The following is a 25,289-nucleotide window of genomic DNA, read 5'->3' as shown; positions in this document are numbered from 1 at the left end:
TTTTTTTTAATAATTGCAAACTCGAAAAATTAATAATTAAATATTTCAAAAACAACTTTATTGGAAAAAAATATTATATAATTGAATTAAATAAATAAAATTTAGGTGACTATGGTATTTTTTTATTTTATTAAAAACAAAAAAACCTTAAAGATTTTTATATTAACATATGGGACGTGTAAATTATCATTTTTTTAAAAATACACCCATTTAAAAAGTATGTACAAAAAAAAAAAAAGTAACTGAGTGGCTAGCCAATTGTAAAAATGATTCGAACAATTAAATTACGTTGGTACCCACTTTACTCCATCAATCTGTTTGAATCTTTTGAAAATAGCACCTCTTTTCATTATCCATATGTTTCAGAAGAATAAATTCCAGATCAAAATCTTTAATAAATTCCTAAGCGATATCATTAATATTGGAGCCGGATTCTACAAGAGCGATCACTACTAAAATTCAAATCTGGTTCGATTCACTCCGCTTGGAATTCTTATCAGAGATGGATGGTACGTATTTATAAATAAAATTAATCAAGGCGATATTTTACAATTTGTCGGAGGTCTAGAAAGGCGGCTAGTGGTTGGGAACTAATATCCAGGTGACAGTGACGTATTGGCAGCCATCCTCTTAAATAGTGGTTCCCATAGTGCCGTGGAAGGTCGCCTGCTATTGGTCCATTTAAACAGACTCCGAGGAACTGGGTCGCGGTATAATCGATAACCGCTCTAATCGAGAAGCTAATCAAATCGAATCGCTTCACTCGCCTCTAGGTGGAGAGCCTTGTTAGAACCGATTGCTAATGCCTCTCATTTAATATTTTTTTCCCCATTCTGATTCAGTTAGGGGCTTGCCCCTTATCGCCTCTTGTATATTAAGACTCCTTCCTTAATGATTTTAAACTGGGTGAAAACAAACTGTAGGTGATTAATCAAAAAGGTAAGCAAACATTAATGAACACTCCAACGGGACGAGAACCGTCTTTTGAAAAAGAATATAAAACAAATAAACAAAATTAAATATGATTATCATAAAAATTATTTTGTAGAAATGAGAAGAAGATGGTTGAGGGTGAGGATTTTCTAATCATTCTATCATCCCTTTTATTCATTATAATTGTTATCTTGAAGTCCTGGAAATTTGGCCGAAACGTTGGCACTTATGAGTTTCTACTTATTTGTATTCTTCGCTGACCGCACACCCCAACCATCTTTTCCTCATTTATATATATCCAAGGTCAACCATTAACTCATCATTATATTATACAAAAATGGAGGAAGTGGCGGTAAAGAAAGGAACACTAAGTAGTAGACAAAAATGTATTAGTAACCTAAGCTTTCGCCCCACCTTAAAGGACTTCATTAGGGCTAAATGAGAACAAGATAAAACATTAGACAAGACTCCGATGATACTAAAAAAGAAACGAAGTAAACGTAAAGAATATAAATACGAATAAATAAAATAATTGATGTGCTACTAACTCCTAGGACCAGGGTTCGAATGCGACTGTGGCAGATAATTATTTTCTTTTTCACTGCAGCCGTGAGTCAGCCCTGTGGGTTAGGAAGCCATCTGCTGGTCTAGCGTGATTCTGACCAAATCACCTCCTTGCACAACCGTTAATCTAGTAACAATACTTCCTTACAAAGGGTGCAGTACCCTTGCCTATGGGTGCAGCGGTAGAAATTAATTTTTAAATAGAATAATACCCAGGAACAAGAACAAAGACAGTAATAAGTATTATCATTGGAAATTTACTAATGTAATAATTATTAATGAAATAATAAAAGGAGTTAATTTTGTTTTAATTTATAATCTTATAGTCTTATCACACTTTATAATGTTTGTATCTTGTTTTGATTTAACCCAGATGAAGCCCTGCAATGTGGGGCGTAAGGTTGGTTACAGATATACAGTTTATTCTGTTATTTTGTATATCTTTCCTGACCTCAACCTTAACCAACTTCCTACAATTTACTACATACGATCAACTAATAACTTTCCAATATTTAAAAATTATATGACTGAAAAAGAATGTCCTAGTAAAGATCCTTAGATTTAACAATTACTATTTAACAACTATCATTAGTTACGGATGATTGCAAAACACTAACAAGGAGAAAGTTATTTTTGAACAGATATCTCAAATTTTCTCCGAATTTTTCACCCATTTCCAGCATAAGGGTTCTTCTATATTAAATCTTTTTTAAATCCAGAACATCAATATTTTAATATTATAACTTCTTGTTAGCCCTCAGGGTGATAATCAAGCAGTTAAACTTATCCCGAAGCCATTTTACTCCGAATATAAAGTTGGGTATAAACTTGGTTTATACTGGATTACACTTCCTCCTGATCCAGCATCTGAACCTTACTTATTTACAAAACAATTGCAATGTCATTTTTACCCAAGGAACTCTTGTATTTATATAACATTTTTTTAGCAAAGGTCCTAACCGTTTCCAACTTTGATGGCTCCAATGAGACAACATGATTGTTTAGAAACAATTTAAGCTTGAAAGACCGAAAAATTATTGTGTCAAATGAATTGAATCTGTCCGTCTGTAGCTTTGTAACCATGTTTTGAAATAATTTGAGCTATAAATACTAATTAGCAACAGATTTTCAAAACAGCATAATGTAAAGTAAATAATAAATAAGACACCGTTCGCTCTTGTGGGTTGTCTTCTTTTTTTTAAACAGAAATATCATATTTTCGCTTATTAACAATAAGCTTTCTTCTCAGGCATTGCACATAAAACGTTCGTCCTAAAAAGTACTGAAAGAGTTTAATGGAAGAATAAAGTGCCTTCACCGGGCTTTACTTCATGGAATAACAAAAACGAATTGGTTTTCTAAGGTAAGGCAATAGGAATCATAAATTAAGAAATTTATTAATTCAATATATGAACTTAGGTATTTATATCAAAGCGTAAAACAATTTCAAATGGTTTCATGAATTTTCATAATGTTTAGTCCGTCCGGAGGGTTGAATTTATCTTTCGAATCTTTCGGTGGCGAAAGTTTAAGTTTCCGCTAGAACAATGTCCGTTGCTAATGGATGTAACTTCCTACATCTTCCAGGTCTAGATATTTAAAATTCGTCGGTTAAAGTGGTTTTATCTTATGCTCCTTTTTTTCTTTTAAGCAAGGGAGTATTTGGTGATTGAGAAACATTGCTTTAAAACATAGTTTTATATTATTCTTTTTACTATTTTTTCAATAGTATTTAATGAAATTAATTCTCTTGCAGATCAAACATACTGTTTTTGTTATTAAATAATACAAAAATCAAAATATGGTAATCTTATATAATTTATTTGAGATAATTAATAATCTGATACAAATTTCCGCCGTCACTCCTAATAACTCCAGGTCGACAGGAAAGTTTTACTAATTAGGTTGGCCTCCTATTTCTCGCTTTTAAGTCAACTTTGGCTCCATCAAATATTGCTATAATCTTAAAGGGTTGGAGCGGAAGAGCCGAGGAAGCGCCAAGACTAATAAGAGAGAAAAGAGGGTAATTGATAAGGCCCCACCCTAAGCTGATAAGTAAGTTCGCTTAACGAAATTAAGCCGGGACATTTTAGCCAGTCCTAAGCTGGCAGTAGCTAGGGTTTAGCCCTAATGGCATCTCCGCGGTTGAGTATCCAAACAGCTAATGCAATCAAATGATTACAGAAAACTGTGAGGACCCCCTTCATAAAGGTGCGGTCTAACTGTAGGCTATATCGTAACTGGAAGTGCTTCCGGATATATTTGAGAAGTTGGTAGCAATAATACTCCCGCGAGCCATCTGTGTATTTAGTATACTAAGAAAGTTACAAATATGTTGTAAAATATTTCCAAACAAAAGTTAGTAAGACTAAAAAAACATGATTTCTGCACAAAAACATTATAAGATGAATTTATAAAAATATTTGATAAGCATTTTGCCAATGCTATACGAAAGATTAAAAAAAAAATGCTGCAAATAATAATTAACTAATAATTTTCAAGCTGTTGCACTGCAAGAAAAAAAATTAATTCCTGCTTTTCTGTGTGGATTCGGGCTCTTTAAAAAATAAATTTAAATACACTGAAAACCTAATTATTTATTATACTTTTGCGTAAATAAAAAAAGTAAAACCAATCCTAAATGAAAAATCCGGGATTAATTCACACAAAATTGGAATTGCAAAGCAGACGTTTTTTCTAGCAGTACAATTTCCGTGACATAATAAGAAGCTGAAAAAACATTTACGCGTGACTCATAAAAAATAAATAAAATTTTTCGTTGAGGGTCCAGCTGAAAGTCTCATTACGATAGGTTGAGTTTAGTTTATTTCTGATAGGAGATTTAATCTACTTTACGATTGTACCTACAGTTGGTTCTTAATTACTTTAAATAGTTTTTATTGACTCTTTTATATGAACTTTTCTGAATATGAGAAATATTGCGTAATGGGAAAGTATTGCAATAATGAAATTTGGATTTGGAGTTTTCGATAGGTATACATATTTTGAAGTCTAAATAACCTAGTCTCGCAAAATGGTATGTGCCTAAACAACCTAGCTCAAAAATAAAAAGTTGAATGAAACCGAAATAACGTATCTAGGGCGAGCAAATGTCTAAAGTACCGCTGTGTAGAATCGATTTTTCACATGTTTTCCTATATTCTCGAATATGGCTCCAACGATTTTGATTAAACTCAGGATAGCTATGTACAATTAAATGTCTTCAATATCAGCTAGGTCTTATCCTCACTGAAATAGTCCGTATGACAAATTTTTAAAAAATCTTCCTCTAAAGTACGTACCTTTCATTCTGTTTATTTCAATCAATAAACAGTTTTCATTGTTAGCAATAATAAACAATGGAATAAAAAAAAAAATTCGAAAGTCATAAACTTTAACGCGAGCCCACGAATCTAAACAAAACGCTCTATGTAGGGCGGTAAGTGAAAGTCGTGAGGCGCGCGCACAGCAACAGAGATGAGCAAAAAAATATAAATTTTAAATATCGAATATCGAAAAAAAAAATATCGATTTCTCCTGTTCTGTTTAGAATCGGACAATGGTTTATATGAACGTTTATGTAGCTCTTAAGTCTACTACTATTACCCCTGAAAATATTGCCTAGAATTCACGTGACATCCTGTATACACACAGCAGTAAGTTTCACATTTCTTATCTGCATAGTATTTTCTACTTTTATATACAAAGCCTGAACGTTTTCATAAAATAATTTGAAACTTACTAAAAGGTTTGTGTTGTGCAATAGCTTCCTGCGGTATGAAATTGTCGTTGCCACGATTAAAGAGACGTACCTAAGTAAGCTTTTTATTATACAAATTATTACTGTGCCGTTCCTATAGATCGTATCGTGATGCTATAAAGACTTAGACGTTCTCAATAAACGATCTATTTAACGGAAAAAATGTTTTCAAGTAGGATTTACTCCAACGCATTCAAACACACTTCAGTATTATAAACATACATTACGTTATTAATAGGTCTTTTAACGAACACTTTTCACTCTCACAAACTGTCAGAAGCATACGCAATACAGGTTTTGGAATGGAAAAACCGTACTACACATACTTCTGACAGTTCTTGACGGTCAAAAGTTGTCGGAACAATCTTCATATTTATGGTTTCTGGCATTGTAATATATTTGCGAAATAATAGACTTATCAAAGAACATTGCTTTTAAAACTCCTGTTTGCCTAAGGATTGGGCAGACAATGGGATCAGCTGTCCAGAACCCCAGGCCTGCCGAAAAAAATCTTAATTACTCCGACTCCCTGAACAACGGAACAAAAACCCGACTACCTGCGGCTATTAGTACCTCATCCTTCCCTAAGGCTAACTCTTGATGTTATTGGGGCATGTGTTAATTAGCTGTTACACATGTGATGTATAGGTACATAACTGTCATATAAATATGCCTGATAATGAAAGCGTGTTCCTGAAATGATATATATTAACTGCATATTCGTTTTTACCAGATAACTTAATATAACGAAGAAGAAAATCATTATGAAACGGATCAAGGCAAAATATAATCCAGGCAATTCGGCTCAAAACAGGAGTTATTTGAGAAAGTTTAGCACTTTTGTGTTTTTAGGGCTGCTGAAATGAATTTGAGGATTTTATACTAAATTGTTTTCGAAAATATAAACAATAAATGGTAGGTAATTATTTTTTCTCTTTTATAACACTAAACAATCTATTTTTTAAAAAATTACCAATACTTAATTAAACAAGAATAAATTGTCTACTTTTTTTACTCAAAAATGTTTCTTTTTTTTCGGGCAGTGTTGACAGCGTTCACTCTTAATCGAAAGTGGCACCGTCAAATAGAGAACAAATCAAAATTATAGCTAATTTAATATTTTTTAATTTTAGATATGTGAAGCTATTGGAATAAGGCATGGTTAGAACAAAAATTCCACCTTCCTCAGATTACAGTAGTCTTAGCTTGGCTGCCCCTAAAAAAATAACATCTATGGAATGCTCCACAATGAGCAGGTTAAGAATAGGACATACCAAGCTAAACTATCATCTCCACCTGATTTTAGGGTTGCATCTACCAACATCCCAAGTCTATGGCAACGCAGCTCTGAATGATTGAAAATTCCATTCCATATAAAGAGAGTTCTGGCATCGATAAAAAACTAAAATATCTGAAGATGAAAAAATTACAACTTAAAAAAGAACAGCTGTCGCTGGCCCTGCAGTTGAAGCAACATAAGAGAAAAATGAATCCTAATATTAATAAATCATTCCACCGAGATCTCATTTGACTAGACTACAAATAAATGAGATTAGGAGTAAATTATTTATTACAAAAATAAATAATATATTGAGAATATATTCTTCCTCGTTTAGTTACCCATAACATTTATATTTATTGCATCATTTTTTAAGAGAAATAATTGAAAAAAAAATAATCTGTCGAGCTTTTTAGCATTTTTTTTCTCTCAAATTTCGTATAAAATTGAGTTTAAAAAAATCAAGTTCAGTACCTTTAAAAACAATGAGGATCTAAACAACAACAACACTCCCTTAAAATTCGCAAGTTGAAAACCCCCAAAACGTCCACGAAGATATCATAACAACAATTGCAGTATATCTCCCTTATACCGCAGCATAACCAATAGCGTCCCTCAGACGACTGAGCACATAATTCTGGTCGGCACCAACTTTGAGGCACAAAAGGCAGCTATTCCTATGAGTACTGCGGCACCCAGAGATGTCCCAAGGGTGTCAATAGCGAATGCCACTTACTAAAAATATTAATCAAAAAATATATTAAATTAAAATATCAAACATGCAGTGCATTCCACCATTTACTTTGCACTGTTTCATATTTGTTAATATGATCAACCACTATAAGGATAGTTGTGGAGATATTTTCATACTTATTTAAATCGACAAGGGTGCCCCGAAATTTTTTTTTGTTTTTGAAAAGGCTAAAGCGAAATTCTTTAAAATAAGAGTGCAGTGACGATAAAGGTTTGGGAACCACTGCACTAAAGGGTAAAGTCAAAATTATGCACAAAATTATTTGCAAAGAGTTAGTGTACGGGGGCAGTAGTTGAGCGGGCACTTCAATCTAAGGCGAAGTGGGTCTGCTCCTGGAAGGCTATCTAACAGAGAAACTTAAGTGAAGGCTAAAGAATGATTACAAATTGTATAACAACGAACTGGGGAAACTATTGTATTGCATTAAGGCAGGGAAGGGTGGAAATAAATGGATAGAAAGAAGAAAGTAACACAGAAAAAGGTTTGACCAGCAATCTTAGAAGGCTAAAACACAACTCACATCACCTGTGACTCATTCATAAATACAGCAAGCCATAACATTGAAACGGTAAGGACAGTTGCAAAAAATCAAGACTATAAATTTCTGACTGTAACGAGCTTCCATAATATTAAAAGCGAATCTGCTAGTGACAGCGGAAGGTGTGAAATTACCTCCTTCAGTTCTAGCCGGGACCCATAAATCCTGACCGCTATCTCGGATCTGTGGGTAGAACACCGGGCCGGGAGAATTACAGTTATTACGCCGTAGTAGGCCCAGGTACCCAAACCAAAAACAAAGACATACACTCGAAGGATAAAGAAATACTAAATATAAAAAGAGGAGGATGGGAAGACAATGCGCGGTAGACCTCACGCAGCCCTTTGTGTCGGGGTGGCCCCATGTCTGGTTCACCGGGTACCTGCTTCAGGGGGTTCCTGTTCACTGGCTAAGGTAATTAATGGAACCATTGGTAATCTATCCCCTTCCGTAGTCCATTCACGGCTAGGCGATGTCAACGATCAAGGATCAAGGTCTGAATCTTTGTGATGAAGAAACTTAAAATTATAAAATATTATTAGATTTTAATCTTAATGTCATCGAAGATACGATTCCTTCTGCGTAACGTGGAATCCAAACCACTTTCAACGATATCTGTTAAGAAAAAATACTAAGAAAATAGCTATCAGCTACTTTGAGTTGGAAGGAGGGACACACGTAGTGCATAATAACATATACCATAATACAGTTGTAGATAAGTGGATTAGCTTTAAAATTCACATGTAAAGAACCCTACGTTAGTAAAAATAACAATAAAGATTAGCGAACCCTAAGGGTTGATACCGCTGTCTACATGACATGGCCATTTCTTATGGCACATTCAATAATACAATTTCGTTCTAAACCACATTTGTTTTTCAGCACAAGGCGATCAAAAACGTTTCGATATTAAGAGAGTATAAATCCAACTTTCAACAATTTGTCTGAATAGACCAACATAGATACAATACAATATAGATAAAGACCCTTTAAATATATTTATTTTTACGAAAACATGTTTCCTAATTTAACTCTAAATAGAAATTCATCCGGAAATATCACCACTCACGAAAATAAACTATAACTGCTCACTTTTCGATCTAGCATTATAATTTTGGAATCGTACACATCCAGATGATCTCACTCTCTAGCTACAGTACCTTAGAAATGGCCGATGATGAACGGTCTTTAGGAAAACCTGTGCCGCCGATCACGGATTGTGTAAATGCAGATGATACATCCCGCTTTCATGAATCATTCATAATCCAGGAAGAATAAGACAAGAGATTCAGTGTAATTTGGGAGCTCGGATTATAGATGAAAACAGTAATTACTAAAAGGATAGACAACCTTTCAAGGAACGGTGTTTAATGATTTCGGACAACACGGAGAAAAAAAAGTAGACATAAAAATCCATATTCAATGTTCTATGCTTCACATAGTTCATATGAATGCTGCTAGTTACCAATTGTGTAAAACTAATCAAATTAGTTATTAATGTGAATATTTCACCATATTTTTATATAAGAAAGAGTTTTAAGAAGTTGAAGGAGAGGCCACGAGCACAATTGTACAAAAGTACAATCTAAAATCCTAACGTCAGGTCAAAAATTAACAAGATAATAGAGCTTAATTAATTTTATTTGCATTAACATAACCATAATCTTAGGGCTTAGATACACAGAAGGGGGTCGCTTGTCGCGGCTGGAAGAAGCAATATCAATATTTCATAAAAATGTACTGAAATATCAGTGTTAGTGAATTTATTTTGAGAAATCTATATCTAAATAACCATTCAATGTACAGATGTCTATTAACACTCAAATTAAAGCTATTTTAATGGGCTATAAAATAATTTTCATAGGAATAGTAGTTTCCATGATATTTGCTAAAATAAAGTGATTTATAGTTGTTCGGACAATAAGTTTGATTTCTGAAAAACTCCATTTCGAAAACCACTGGACGTACAGATATCTGCCAGCGCTCAAATTAAAGCTAGTTAAATTTACTACAAAATAGTTAATTATGTTTATCTTTGTAGGAGTAGTACTTTCTATGATATTTGACAAAATAAACTCACAAAATGCTGATTTCTAGTTGTTCGTATAAAATGTTGGATTTTTGAGAAAATATATCTCTAGATCCATTAGACACACATATTTGTCAACACTCAAAATAAAGGAAATTAGTAAAGGAAAGGAAAGTAGTTGATGGCACTTATCTTCGTAGGGGTAGTAGTTTTATTTATTTAGAAAATTTGTCCAAACAACTATAAATCAATTTATTTTAGCAAATTTCATGTAAACTATTACTCCTACGAAGATAAACATCATAAACTACATTAAGCTCATTAAACTAGCTTTAATTTGAGCACTAATAGACATCTATACGTCGGTTTTCGAGATATAAAATCAGATCAGACTCATCAATTTTGACTATTAATTATACATAGTTTTCATTAAAGTAATCAAAAATTGGGGTGAGATAACTGCCTTTTTTCTCCTCTTGGGTACTATGTCTTGTTGGGACCGAGGCGGTAAGGTGGTCTAGTAGTAATAAGCTTTGTTGCACCGTCAGGCAGAACGCAGTGTCCCACCGACGGTCAGTCTTTTTCGCCAAGAAGAGCGATCGACTAAAACTAAGTGACAGATTTCCAGTGTGATCACTCTATCGCTGTCTACATCTGCGACTGAATTGATTGGCCACACCGAAGTATTAATTGAATATGTGCGTAAATAGATATAATATATTATAAATATATATACATTCATACACGTACGCTTATTGTCGAAGATTCAGAGGAAAATGTGAGCAGTGGAAGCTTTAATTTAGGATCCAAAACAATCGTCAAATAGTATTAACGCCTCTCTGAATTCTTATTAAAACGTTATGGATTATTTGTATCATATAACTTCTTTTTATGCGCAAATAAAATCCTAAATTATTAAAAAATTACAAAAATTTTAAGGACTTTTACGTGGAAAGATTTACATTGGTGAATCATAAAAACTACTCCATTATTTACAGTAGATATAACACAGCCTTAAGCCAAGTTTTAATATAACCACAGCTGTGACGTCAGTTTTGACAAATTAAAGGTATAACGAAAATAAAAATACCACAAGTAAAATAAAGGAAAAATTACTTATGAAAATATTCCTAGAATACACATTAATTGTAAAAGAAAACCTTAAATTTATTCCTAATATCTGAAATCCAATTCTATATTAATGATTAATTGAAGCCCCCTCCTCCCAAAATCTCTTATTAAACTTTTAGGTTTGATCCTTTTTAAATCCTATCAATGAACTTATTTTATTGCAACAACTTAAATAATATCTATTTATAATTTGAGATAATAATGGGATCAAGAAAAATAATGTTAAAAATGTTATTTATTCGTTTGAAGTTTTTCAGTTAAACAACTTGAAATCCGATTCATTGATTATATACTATCGTAGAAAACATTATTAAAAAAATTAATGATAAAAATAAATAAATAAGTACAATTGTGTTTTCATTTTCGAGTTAGTTAGACAAAGTCAAAATAAAAATATTTAAATGAATTCATATTAGATCACAACCTTTCATCAGAAGACAACTCAGATCTCAAAGCGATATTTTTATGCACACATTTTTACCCCACATTAGTTGATGAAGGAAAAAAAAGATACATAAAAACCCATTAATCAGTGAACACATGCCCATAAATCTTCAATGCTAAATATCTGATATACAAAATGCACTAATCGTTATTTGTGGAGTTACTTTTTTCTTTCCTTTTTTTCTAATGTTTTAATTCGACTAATGAAAACGGTTTCAGAGAGATAAATTCATCAAAGGCTTGTTAATCAGGAGGATGATCCCATTACCCCATCCCAGTAACATGTAAAAGCCATTCCAGTAAATTACAAGAGGGTTAGGCACTGCATATATTTCAGGACTAATAGCAGGATACAAATCGCATAAAAAAAAAAAATAATATATATTTCTTTTGAATATTATATTATACAAAAATTAAAAGCAATTATGATATTCTTTAAAATTTAGTTAACTATAAGATGTTTTTTAAAACGTGTACGTTATATTATTTAAAAAAAAAAGAAGAAATAAATAAATGAAAAATTAAATGAAATAATGTATTTAAATAATACACTATCTTCTTAAACAAAGTGTTTGATAAAAAACAAACTTGCACTGGCAGGCGCAACTGGTAAACTATACCGCATAACAATATGCGTCTAATTTCGTTTGAAACCAGAAACTACTTTTTCTGTCAGTGAAAAATTTAAACATTATTAAAATATAGTTCGTATAAACGACATGGGCATGGCTCATATACCAAAATACTTATTTTTGAATAATATGTACTTTCTTAAATTATTTCGTTTATTACTCAGTACAACCTTTAAACTATCAGTTCAAAACAATAAAAAACCATCAGTTTAATCTATGCATATATCATCATTATATGCATACATTTTAAGTATATCGAAGGAATTTTTTTAAAAGCATTTTACTTTTCTACTTTAACTAATTAAAAACACTCTTATGAACAAAAATATTTTTAACCAATTTCGATTTATCTAAGTAGAAATTTCCTATTTTCCAAAAATCATAAACAAACAGATTTTCGACTTTTTGGACAACATATAGTGAAATCTCTATTAACGGACACGCATAGAAGATGAATTTCTACGTTATCGGGAGATGTCCATTAGAAAGGGGCAAAAATACAAGAATACGAAAAATAAAATAAAATAATTGTGTATTTCCCGTCGCTTAAGCTATGATACCACGTAAATAAAAAATATAAAAATCAATAATACTATCTTTATAAAAACGTCAAACTTCCATAAACACATATTTGTCCGGTAATTGTACAAATCCGGTACAAAATGCGGGCAATTTTTGAAACAATCTGTAGAAATGATATGGACTATGGTCAGAAATTATGGAAAATGATATACAACAAGTCTTTCTTTACACCTGAATTTAAGGTAAAATAATTAAATCCACAAAATATTTTAAATGAATTACAGAAAACGCAAAACTATTATCCTCTTTTTTATTAGATGAAATAAATTACTTTCAATTCTTTAATTATATAAATTAATATTTATTCAACGAATAGTACTGTTCAAACAAGTTCTAGCATAAATAGGAATGTTGGAAAAGTCAAAATTATCACTATCCTCAAAATCAGATAAATTGTCTACATATATTTCTTTTTCATCATCCATTTTAGACATATTTTATTATGATTAAAATTAACTACAATACAAGTGAAATAAATATCCAATCTCACAATCGCTTAAACTTTAAATAAAAATCTTCAACACGCGAAACCGTATACTTAGTTTCTGTAAACATCTGCAGCGTTATGTTATACAACTGAAGCTGAAATCAGTTCTTTATTGGAATTATCTCCGTTTGGTAAAAATTATATTTTAATCTATTTAGAACTAAAAGAAGAAAATAAAGTCTAGTGACATCGGCTATCAACTATCATTACTTAGAATACATAGATAATTTCCCGATTCAAGAATTCTTTTAAAATTTCACTAGACAAACGCTTCGATTTTTTTTTTCAAATATATTACTAAGATTTTCCATACTTTCCAACTATCACGAATTAAGTCATGACATGTACATTATTTTTAACATAACTTTTCACTTATGATAAAATTACACTTAATAAAGTACAAATGATTAATTATTTCTACTTCAATAAAAACATGAAGTTAAAAAAAGATTATAAATATTTTTGTTGTCTTGTTCGAAACTGATAGTTTTGTTAATAGCAATATAGTCTCAACCTTCTTTATTAAAACATACTTTAAGTATTTATATTGTTGTTATAAGTTAATAATAGTTAGTATAAACAAAAATTGTGAAGTATAGAATTTATTGTTAAATGTTAGAATGATCAATAAAGATTTATTTTGAATGTGTTAAATTGATTTAGGAATAATAGCATTCAAAGTTTTATAAATGAGGCTGTTGCATTAAAATTAAGATTGTCCCTGATGGCGGCTGGATCAGCTGAAACGTTGGACATGTAATATGTTTTAATAGAAAAGGTTCAGACTATTTGGATAATTTTTCTTATTATTAATAAAAATAAAATATTAATAATCGCATACAATAAAAATAAAAACATTTGTCCAAAGCTATTGCGTATACCTTCTGAATCAGATATGTACTTCAATAATCAAAATAATTTGTAATTTATACTCTAAAAAAAAGAGTGTCCGCTGAGAGAAGTTCCCTTGAATGATCCTACAGTGATTTTTTATTCTTTGCCTAAAAAGATAAAATGGAGTTCAAAGAGAAATTAGGTAATTAAGGTCATAAATTTCTATCCTTTGAGGCACGCAGGAACGCAGAGAAATACGAGCACTCTTTAGCACCTCTCCCTATTTCGTATGATTAATGAGTTTAAAGCCAAGTCAGGCACGGTTCCATGATTTTAGATTCACGAGAGCCAGAAACCAGTTCTCCAGCTAACGTTAAAAGGCTCCGAAGAATTAATAATTCTCCATATTAGCTAACTGATAATGGCATCCATTTAGAACGCAGAAGGAATTAGAAATACTGGAACGCCTCACAAATGGCTACAAGCCTGATCAAACTCGAAGAATTCCAGCATTTCACAAATCCCCGTACACTTTTACTCAGAGCCCTGTTTTCGTGAATAAAGAATGGATGGCGGAGATTCAAAAAGGTGTTTGTCGAAATATGTTACTGTCATGTAGCCACATTTCAGCGGTAATGCTCGTGTGACTGGAAGCTGTGATAGTGAGGGTCTTCCACTCCAACTACTTGCGTCACATCGAAAACACATTTAGGAGATACACCCTTCCGGCGCATCCATTCTTATGAACACCGTATATAGTAAGATTGTTAAAATTATATAAACCAGATATAATTGTCATGTATAACATGCTAATTATTGATCACTGTATCTCAAAAAAGACAATGCCTATAAAGTTGAAATTATTAATGGTGGTTCATTTTATGTTACAGAGAAGCAGTTAAAGTTGTTTAAAAAAATTGAGACAATAAATGGTTTGTAAAAAAAAAAATATTTCAAATGCCTAAAGGCAATTTTTTTTTTAACTTTGAAACTATACATCTCCTGGAAGATTATGGTTACTTATTTTAAATATAACATAACCCTTTACAATGCAAAAATGAAATCATCTAAATCGGGCCAGTATTAGTAAAGGTTAAACTTTAGATATAAGTGTGTTTTGTAAATATGCTACGCAGGTTTCCAAGGAAACACGCTATATCTTTATCTTAAGATATAAAATAATAGGTATTGCCTAAAATATGACTTGATCACTGTACCTCAAAAACGACCATGGCTACGAAGTTAAAATTATTATTGGTGATTCCCCTCATGCTGTAGATTTGCAGTAAGGCTGGGTTTAACACAATTTTACTCGGGGGGTTTAAACACTATTATTTTAGGGTACGAAAAAAAAAATAATAATAATAATTTATCGTAACTCAAAAACTCCACATCTCCTATACTAATTAAAATATAAAATTATTATTGATAAAATAAAACAAACATGATCTAAATCAGAATAAATTTAGAAACAAAATTCTAAAATACTTAAGACCAATTTACTAAAACTAAAATAAACATGAAGCACTTAAATTTTACCATGTATAATCAAATGTCATATCAAAATCAAATCCATCGGTGCCATCCCTAAATTACTATTAAATATATTTCTTCATTTTTGTAACCTAATGCATACTGATTAAAGTTCAAAAATAATTCTTTTAATTTTATGCTTGATTAATTAAAAAAAATCATTTCAATGTTCACGAATCTAATTATTTTTACCCTATATTTCCAGAAGAAACCACCCAGGAGCCAAATGAAGAAGTAGATGATTATTTAATGACGCTTCGTGACGCAATAAAGATGCTCATCACGCCTCCATTGTCATCGATAATTGATTATGAATTATTATTGATGCTTCCAGCTATTTCAATTTAAACTTCCCTTCCTTAGGCCATTTAATTTTCATGTTATTGTGTAATTTCATTAGATTGTACAATCAGGGAACGATGACTTTCCAAAAGACGGTGCCAAAACGAATTATGAAAGCTATAATTAGTACTTCTACTTCGTGATGTTCCGAATTTATGAACGGTTTCGTCATAAGCGAGCAACACCATACAGAATATTAAATAGAGATAGGGGCAGTCATGTAGCGGGAGGATTAATGCTCTGTCTTTGTGTTGAATGATGTTCTCTGGGAGTATTAGTAGTCAGGTAATGTTCAAAACAAAAAAATTAAGTAGAAAAGGATGTCTTTATTATAATGTTGTGCATTATTGGTGGTCTACAGCTAGAATAGAACCAGTACAAAACTATAAAAGACTTTGATTTGATAAAAACGTATTATACTAATCTGAATAAATTAAAAATTAATAATACATGAGTATCGAAAATAATATATATCGTATATCATTATATATTCGTAATTTTATAGTATGATAAAATCCATTGAGAACCGGAAAAAACCAATACGATAGTAAATTATTTAGAAGGCATACTTGAATGTCATTGTTATGTTATGTTTTCTATACATTCTTATTACTTAAAAAAGACCAAGCGAATTCTCATCAAACCCAGATAAGTAGAACTGAAAAAAAAGAGAGAAAGAGAAAAATTGTAGGGAAACAAATATATTTGCATTTTAAAAATTACCATTAAATTTAATATTGATTTTCTATTAAGGTTTCTTCACATCTTTCACATATAATCCGATTTTAATCTCTGAAATTTGGTGTAATAAAAATAAAAAGTTACATTCTAACAGAGAAGAAAGCTTTTAGACAAACAATAAAATAAAAATTTAAAATTAGTTATACAGTACTTATAGGTAGACATGAAGAGCAAATTAATAACAAATACCGAAGTTTTAAAGCTGGCAGACAAAAAAAAAAAGTTTTCCCTAATTCCAAATTCAATCTATAATTAAAGTTTGAATGTACAATTATATCGATTTTTTATTAGTTTACCCATTTCGTATTACTGGATTTCAAATATACAAATTAATATAAACGATTATTTAAAAATATGTAACATTTTGTAAACAAATGCAGAAGCTCAGTGATTTTAAAAAAAAATTATTTATTGAAATTAACAAACAATTACAAATTTTTTAATATATTTTTATCACCATAAATGTGGTGTGTGTTTTATTATACAATGGTATGATACAGACTTGTGGAGAAACTACCTATTGATAAGCAATCCAATGAAATCTTTACATTAAGATGGTCTTGAGACTATCTTGTTTACAGTCAGCTAGGAGGAATGTCATGAATATAGGTTATGAACTAATGGGTTTGGGTTGTTAAGGAGTTTAGAATGAAAGGATTCATATCTGATTCGGTTAAGATCAGCTACGTACGTAACATTAAAGCTCTAAATAGATGATTGTATTTGTGACAAAGTAAAAAGCATTGAAGATTTAAAGAAGGATTTTAAAATGTAACGATTGGATACGGGAGGAATTCGATGGTTTAGTGGAGCCACAAAGCACAACAGCGAACGAAGGTCCAGATTGACCTTAATATAGCCATGCAGATTAGTCCTTTGTAATGGATTGGGCTGTTTGTCTAGTGAGTGTTGTAACAGTCGGGATCTATGTCGCTTTCCTGTCTTTTAAAACTTGTATGAGGGTTACAAGTTAGACGCATGTCCAAATTTACATTGATTAATTAAAACAAGGATTTAAAAAAAAAAATCAATAAGTTGAAAAGAATGAATAAACATTATTGATACTTTAACGCATTTCTGGGAAGAAATCGAAGAATTTAGAATCTAATTCCAGGAAATTATTCAAGTTGAAAATTAAAAGAAAAGAATTTGGGACAGCACGCTGGCCCTAAAGTATAAGTAGTTTTTTTTTTGTTATTTTTTTTTTAAGTTATGTTAGTTATTATCGAAAAACTCAAGAAAATATATAAATGAAATAATATAGATTTTACTCCAGTAATTCTGATATCATGGATTAAACATTTTCAGTTTTTTATTAACCCCGATTTTTCCCTTTAACAGCTGTAGTATCAATCTCGAAGTATGAGCCTAAGTGGATTTAATCATTTTTAAATCAATTTACTGGACCTATAAGTTTTTAAAACCAATTCAAAATTATTAATAAGCCAAAACATTTATATTTCTTTGCATTATATAAATTCAATTTTTATTTTACTTTCTTTAATTATGTTATTTTACCTATTTTTTTATTTTCCTATGTACACATTTTATTTCCCACTTCTTTCATCACTTGAATTTTATTAATTTCTATTCTGTACAATTATTTACTTTATGTCATTCTGTTTATATTTTATTTTTTATTTTCTGTATTCATTGGTTATCTTATTCTGTTCTTAGCCCTGATGGAGGCTAGAAATTCTAGCTAAAACGTAGGCACGATTAAATAAATTACTTTAACTTACTTGTGTTATATTTTGATCGCACCCTCCCCTCCAACCCTCTTCTCCTCGTATAAGTCATCCACGGCCAACTATCTCTCATGATTAAAAGCAATCGTGATTTATTAAAATAATTTATTAACGATGAAGTACTTGAGCTATAGTAAAGAAGTTAATGCCGTAACTCAATCTGACAACAGAATTAGAAGGAAAATAATTCTTGAATATTTTCAAAGAACAGAATGAAGGAGTTAAACTATTTTAGTCTGTAATTTTGCTGTGTTTAAGTAATTTGAGCACTCTCCTGGTGTGAATAACCAAATAGCTCTTAACATTAGGGAATGCAACGATAAAAAACTGATTAAAATGTCCGCAAAGGACCACCTAAATCACGTACGGATTTACTGATAACAGATAAGAAGTATTAACCTATTGATTTATTCTTATCAGCGGAGTAAATATTGGCAAGACTACGACCAATAAATAACGGAAAACAGCTAATAAAAAAAAAAGAAAAAGGCAACATCCAACTTAGATGAAAATGATAAAATTTATTGTGGCTTTTATACTTAGCAGTCCTAAACCCCAACAGAACAAATCATTTGGCGGTTTTATTAGTCCATAACTTCCCAAACGACTAATATATATCCGAAGACAATCTACATCATAAAACGGAAAAAGTATAATCCTCAGCAGGTGTCCAAAAAAAAAAAAGAAAGCCATAAAAAACCCGAAAACCTGGGGTTTTGCTGTCTACGAAAAAAGGCTAGGGAAATAATGCCATAATATTTAGCACCCTTTCCTCATCTAGCTTCATTAGCTAAATATTTTTAATAAAAACAATATCAAATTAATTAACTCCGAATTACCGCCCAACTTCAACTATACTACGAATACTTGACAAGTGGAAACCGTTTTGACGAGTACGAAATATCTGAAATAAATCACACCAGATATCCTAGCGGTTCTAGAACTGTTACTAATCAGCTAATTGATTTAATAAAATAGGTATTTTTCAATAACGTCTAAACGGTTCATATAATATAACATCCTAGCGAAAACGTTATAATATAAGAAATTAAACAGCTTAAATTATGAGTAAAATAACTATAACTTATTAATTAGGTCAATTAGTATGTCGTAAATCGTAAGCCGTTGTAAACAAAAAAACAACTATTTTTTTTTTGTTTCAAATTTAATCCAAAACTTAGATATAGTACTATATAAGAATTCATACTTAAATTGGAAACACATTTCTAGCGGTCCTACAGTAGTGTGAGCTATCATCTCCAACTAATCTGTCCTAGATTAGAAAATATTAACATAGTACCATTTCAAGGAGGGGTTGATGAACTGGGATCGAACCCTCTTTACTTTTAAATGCATTTTCGCCTTCGATCGGCTTTGGCGACGACGCGGTGTCTCATTAAATACGAGCGGTGCTTTACATGTAAATCGAAACAAGGAGCCAGCTGCCTCTTTCTTATATTTCCCCTCTGAAAGCAATAACATAAATATCCCCAAACCTCCGTAAAGCGACAGCCAATTTACTTGTAGATTCCTTCTCCAGTTCGCTGATTGGCGATAAAATTCGTTGGCGATCAGTCGAGGAAATTACTCACGAAATGGTCAAATAGTTGTAAATATAACGGAAGGTAATTGGAACTAAGCAACCGAGTTGGCAAGACTAGAGAAGGAGAGAAGGGTGATATTAAGATGGAGGTTTATTACTATTCTAGTCACCGAGAGAGCCGGAGCCATTAAATCTTTTTCAGTTTTATTTAAGAGCAGAGAACCCTTCTGATAACATGCATCCACGGGCTAACTGGGAGGAATACTAAGTGCGAGCTAGTGTTAAAAGTCCCTATATATATTCTAATAATTAAATTTATAATATCAATAAATCTGAATGGTGTTCCATTTTCTAGTTTGAAGTTGTCCATTTATCAATAACCTCAAGTAATAAACTGGCAAATGGACGTTCTAATAAGAGGTATGGGCAGTAAAATTTATCGAGTGTGGGACTGATGTATAAATCAGACAGGATTCAAAGGACAGAAAATAGTGTATTTTATCGAAAAACAGCATCATGACCTTCTCAATGATAAATAGCTAATTATAAATGAATTTATTCATTAAATTAAGAGAGTTGGTTTTGTCACAAGATCAATATAATAATGAAACTAGTATAAATTAATAATAAATAAACTAATAAAGGCTATATTTTTTTAGTTATTTACTTATAGCATTGATAAATATGGAATCTTGATAATTATGACCATATTGGATTTGGTGAAAAATCATTTATATAATAAAAAAATATAATACCATCTTTTTTTTTGTAATCAATTTTATTACCACAAAATTTCATTTCAAATTTATACATAGACGTTTTAAGTTAAATTAAATTTATCAAAAAACTACAATGTTAAAACACCAAGAAATATTACTCATCATGTTAACGTTTTATATTTTTAAGAATTACTCTCACCATAATCTGTTTATATATAAAAATTAATGGGTTATTCCATGTAAATTTAACACACTTCTGCACCTAACGATATCAGATTTTTTTTAAATCTTCTTATGCGACATACAGTTGTTGGAGATTTATGGAAATGGAGGAATAGTTTTTACTTTGATTAAAAAATGAAGCTTTTTATATCAAATTTATATTTTACTTTATTTACAATATTACTCATTAAGGGATCAATTTGAGAAGTTTAAAATATGTATTTTTAAGAAAACGTTAACCATTTTTTAAGATAACGTAAACCAGGCTGTGTGTTTCAAAGCCCCATAATGAACCGTTTTTGAGATACGCAGGAATTAGGCATAGGTCAAACATTATTCTGAAGTTAGTTTACTGATGAGCGGACGGCTTAGCCGATTTTTATTTATTCAAACATTAATGGTATTTTTTTGAAATAGGTCATGTTTAAGATTCTGAAAATTGTTGTATTAAATGTGTTTAACCTGTTGTTCTGTGCTTAAATAACAATATTTTTATCTTAAGTCTTAACTTATTCATAGGTTTTATTGCTAAAATGACACAGTGATATTCAAAGCATGTTTAGAACAATTTTAGTTCAAAATATTCAAAAAATACATTAATAAATATAATTATTTTGTCTGTTTCTGAATATGTTTGGTTTTTTTTGAGCAAAGGATTCACTGGATTTCAAATTATCCAGACCTGCAGGTTCTTACAAAAAATCGTAGCCCACCTAAAACATCGGCTCAAGTACGATATAGCTTTGAGGCCTCAAGAGGGTCTCATGCAAGGCTCTTATAAATTAACACTGAGGTTAACCTTAACTGTAAAACTGAAGTGATATTTTACAGTGAAGCAACGTAATTATTTAGTGCGTAAACTGTTACTTAAAGATAGTCATTATAATGAATAGAGCTTTAAAAATAGTGTGTGTTGAATGGACCTTCTTGATAATATTATATTGTTTATTTAAATGAGAATGATATTGCTTATACTTTGAATAATAAAATATAAAGATAAGGCAACATACCTCATGCGAGAGTTCTCATAGGGATAAACTAGTAAAGTTATAGTACTTTTTTTAATTACAATTATAACAAATACTAAACTGCACTATTTCTGTACTTTTTTCTCATATTAACTTATTGTGAGATTAATACGTAATAGAAAATAAGAATAAACAAAAAATAATAAGGAAGCAAGTTATAAATGATGATTCTTACTAAGGATGGGAGACACAATACTACCTGCAGAGGGCCCAATGATATACAGCCGAACACCTGTGATGACAATTGTATTAACTATACCTGAATACTTTCAAGCGGAATAATAAGATTAAGGTCTTTCATATAAGCGAGTTCGGTATGTTGCTCATATAAGCCTAACATTAGAATGAATAATTGAGATGTTTAAGTTTTTATTCACATCCCCAAATGTCTCTCTTAGGTACCTGTATAATTCGAGTCTGCATTTTTAAAATAGGTAGATATAGCAGGCCGTGGAATATCTTTTAGTTACTTTGATTCAACAGCAAAAAACAGGAATGCATTAACTTCAAGATCTAGTTCGAGACATAAAAGTGCAGGGAAAAATATCACAAGAACTACATCGATTATGTAAATAGATAACAACTAGCACATAAATATTCATAAGGTATGCACAAAAAAAAAATTAAAAATGGTATTTATATTTTCTACTTTGTATCCCTATTTATTGTACAATCAGTTAGTAAAAAGTGTCACCCTGTAGTGCGGTATAGTGTCCATAACAATGAAAGATCAATAGTAAAAAGCCTGTTCACACACCTGTCACTATAGTTTTAAGCTATTGCAGCTACTGTTATGGTGTAAACTGTGTGATAGTTGCTAAGATGACAGCATCTACGTTTGGCATAATAGTTGATAGTGCATACGATTCCATTGAAGATACAGTCACTTTAAATATAACAATTATACGCTTTGAAAACGTTTATCTGATATACCAGGGTTGCCAAACTTTAAAGCCTCAAGAGCCAAAATTAAAAACTTGAACGAGGTTGCGAGCCATGTAATAATTATATAAATTAAATTTTAAAAGTTAAAGTATCAATTAGATTAGTCTATAGGGTAAAGGTATTAAAAATACCAAATGTAGTGATATATCTTTATAATGCCCAACTATAGGGTGTTTTTTTAAGCCCGATAGAACTTGAAATTGTAAAAAATAACACAAAAAATTAAATTGTAATCAAAATTTTTTTTTTATTCGAAAGATCAATACGTGACACTAACATTTGAAAATGATTTCGGGCATATGGGCACCGCGGCTGTTCTTGACGAAGCGCATTCTGTAAAATTGTGTTCAGCGATGAGGCGCATTTTTGGCTTAACGGGTTTGTTAATAAGCAAAATTGCCGCATATGGTCGTGCGATTTGACACCTCTCGATTATTTCCTGTGGGGCTACGTGAAGTCACTGGTTTATGCTGATAAACCAGCAACAATTGACGCCTTGGAGGCCAGCATTGTTCGTGTTATTCGTGACATACGGCCAGCAGTGCTCGAAAAAGTGGCCCAAAATTGGACGTCCAGAATGCGCTTCATCAAGAACAGCCGCGGTGCCCATATGCCCGAAATCATTTTCAAATGTTAATGTCACGTATTGATCTTTCGTATAAAAAAAAAATTTTGATTACAATTTAATTTTTTGTGTTATTTTTTACAATTTCAAGTTCTATCGGGCTTAAAAAAACACCCTATATTTGTTAAACATAAATAACGAAAATATAAAAACCAAATATTTTTATCTTTTATCAATCGATACAAATAATGGAAGCAATACTGCTTTATAATAGAGTTTACACCTACCTATTTAACATAGATAATACCAATCTGATTTAACTATCGGGAGAGCGGTGGCCACGGGGTAAAGCGCGTGGCTACTAACTCCAGGACTCGAGTTCGAATCCGGCTGGACAGAAAATTGTTTTCTGTTACACTGTAGCCGTGAGTCAACTCCTGTGGGTTCTTGGAGGCCTCCTGGGATCCACCCAGCCTCTTAAATTGGGTAAAAATCTGGCAATCGAGCGTGATTCTGAACAAATCACCTCCTTGCACAACCTTTGGTCTAGTAACAGTACTTCTTTACAAAGTACTGAACCCCTGACCCTTCATGGGTTGTAGTGGTACAGATTTAATTTTAACCATCACAATTCACCTGTTGCCAAAAAAAGAGTATTTGTTAATACCGTTTTAATCGTACTTAACCGCATTTTACAATAAATTATTAAGAAAAAATACAATAATAAATTTTTGAGCAACAGATCGACTAAATTAGTTATAATAAAAATTAATCAAAACAAACAGATGCTGCTGCAGAAAAGCGACAAAAGGATGAAGCAAAGGAAACAAAATATATGGAACCAACTTAACAAGCGACCTTGGTACATGTGATGATATGATCCTTATGAGTATTCCATTTAAGTTTCGATGCCTATTATCTTCAAAGGCTAACAATCTTTGAAATAAAGATCCTTCTTAATTACATATCAATAATGGCTTCCTTGTACTCCTTATCAAGGAAATAAGACATAATAAATAACAATTGTCTATAGTATCAAGTTTTAATAATTTTTTTGTTAAAACAATATATCACAAAGGCGAAAAATATAAATAAAGTTTTTAATTTGAGTTTACTGTAGCTTTTTTTTTCTATTTAAACTCAGAAATAGTCTCCTCTCCAGGTATACTAATTGAAAAAACAACTTTTAAGTTTGTTTTTTTCTGTAACTCTAAAACTTAATTTAAGAAGCTATTTTAGTTTTGTTTTATTTATCCCAAAGTATAGAATTCTCCATTCAAACAAAAATTAATCTCCTATATTATTTTGTAAGTAAAAGGTTTATTTACAAGTAATCAGTTCCCTTTCAACCCCAGGGTAAACTTGTCTTAGACATGAGCTCTTTTCTTTAAACTCGAGAATAATTTATGGTGACAGGTTGAAGCGCCACCGAAGTCATAATCGTTTTATCAAAGCAAACGCGTGCAGCGTCGGCCGCATTTGGTATTCAAATTCTTCCTTTTTACCTTAATGCCTGGCCCTTGAAGAACTGTTCAAACTCTCTACTAACTTACTTTATAGACCTCGTTTAGATGTTTTTAAGCTGGAAAGTATAAATCTACTTTCTGGGTCACAGATTTTATAGGATATTCTAAAAATATCTAGTTAAGGATTCCCAAATAAACTGATCGTTATGGTAGGTGGCCATCCTTTGCATTCTAATCTGAGTTTGGTTGGTTGGAGGTGACTCTGGGGCCTTATTTGAAGAGGGGGGGGGGAAGGAGATGAGTTTCTGAACTGAAATTCTGAGTAAGTATGTTGGAAACGTGCACTGAATTATTGGAAGGGATAAATGAACAAAGCCGAAGGAAAAATAATACATAATTGTTGAAAAGAAAAATATACATTCATTATTCACTCAAATATATTTTATGATAAAAGTTTAATAATTTAGTCA

General features: G+C 31.3%; 1 protein-coding gene and 1 long non-coding RNA gene across 5 annotated transcripts in view; one reads left to right on the top strand and one right to left on the bottom strand.

Annotated features, from left to right (window-relative positions):
- LOC112210356 (uncharacterized) overlaps window positions 1-25,289 on the bottom strand; it is a 493,390-nt gene that overhangs the window by 323,555 nt on the left and 144,546 nt on the right. The gene's annotated exons all lie outside the window — the stretch shown is intronic.
- Window positions 200-6,795, top strand: LOC106684530 (uncharacterized). Its single transcript, XR_001343710.3, has 4 exons — window positions 200-288; window positions 367-509; window positions 2,747-2,860; window positions 6,564-6,795. It is a non-coding gene; the product is annotated as an uncharacterized lncRNA (long non-coding RNA).

This window comes from Halyomorpha halys, unplaced genomic scaffold (assembly GCF_000696795.3).
Source record: "Halyomorpha halys isolate HHAL.00 unplaced genomic scaffold, Hhal_1.1 Scaffold588.1, whole genome shotgun sequence".
In the NCBI taxonomy this organism is placed as follows: Eukaryota; Metazoa; Arthropoda; class Insecta; order Hemiptera; family Pentatomidae; genus Halyomorpha; species Halyomorpha halys.
The sequence above is the reverse complement of the archived record's forward strand: the minus strand, read 5'-3'. Positions and strand labels throughout refer to the sequence as shown.